The 241-nt window shown below is 49.8% G+C and overlaps 1 protein-coding gene across 1 annotated transcript in view; it reads right to left on the bottom strand.

Moving 5' to 3' along the window:
• Positions 1–241, bottom strand: part of DOCK11 (dedicator of cytokinesis 11) — a 147,138-nt gene that overhangs the window by 87,401 nt on the left and 59,496 nt on the right. The gene's annotated exons all lie outside the window — the stretch shown is intronic.

Raw genomic sequence — 241 nt, 5'->3', positions numbered from 1 at the left:
CTTTCTCAACATTTCCTGGGTCAAAACACAAGTGTTGGAGTTTGGCAACCCAGAGGCCTCGCCTCTGTCCTGCACACGTTTCAAGTATGGTCATGGCTACGATGCAGGAAGAGACCTCGGGTGATGTAAGTACTGAAATCCGCCCCCGGCGAGTCAAAGGAAAGGAAGAGAAAGAGAAAAATGGAAAGCGTGGCAACAGATGGGGGCAAAGGAACAGAGACCGGACACATATAATGACAAG

Source organism: Crocuta crocuta, unplaced genomic scaffold (genome assembly GCF_008692635.1).
Source record: "Crocuta crocuta isolate KB4526 unplaced genomic scaffold, BGI_CrCroc_1.0 scaffold1269, whole genome shotgun sequence".
NCBI lineage: Eukaryota > Metazoa > Chordata > Mammalia > Carnivora > Hyaenidae > Crocuta > Crocuta crocuta.
This window is presented reverse-complemented; position numbering and strand designations above follow the sequence as displayed.